Genomic DNA, 660 nt, shown 5'->3' on the forward strand with positions numbered 1-660 from the left:
TTAAATGGCAACTCAACACTATTACCTCTAAAGATAAATACAGTGGGTTTTTAAAATAAATTTTATTATATTTATTATTAATTTTCATTATTAATTTAGCCACAAAGTATGTACATGTTCATTGCCTGTTTATCAGTTATACAGAGTATTTATATGTTTATGTCAGTGACAGAACCCTATACCCAGTTAAATTTTAATTCCTTTTTTAACTGCCTGAATATGTCACTGTGCCAAATTAACATATTCAGAAATTCACACACAAAATGTTTCTTAGATTTGTTTATAAAACAAAGTAGTATTTAGCAATTATTTATATTCATTGGTAATATTAAGTATGACAGTTTGATTATTACATATTTGTGAGATAAATGCTAATTTGAAGATGAAACAATATGACTTTTGTCCATCAATAATCAGAGTCTTAGATCAAAATGTATTAAGGAAGATTGGAGAGATTTGAAAAGTGGTGGATAGAAACAGACACTGAAGTGATTGCATATATTTTATTAGCATTGATTATTGTGCTAACACAGCCCATTCTGCATTAGGAGTTTGAGTACACTGCTTTGCATTTGAGGCAGTGTTCTCTCAGGCTCCAATTTTTTCACCATATATCAATACAAGTTTATACTCATAAGAAGAAATGAGTTAAACAATGCT

The sequence above is a fragment of the Peromyscus leucopus genome, chromosome 15 (assembly GCF_004664715.2).
Source record: "Peromyscus leucopus breed LL Stock chromosome 15, UCI_PerLeu_2.1, whole genome shotgun sequence".
NCBI classification, from domain to species: Eukaryota; Metazoa; Chordata; class Mammalia; order Rodentia; family Cricetidae; genus Peromyscus; species Peromyscus leucopus.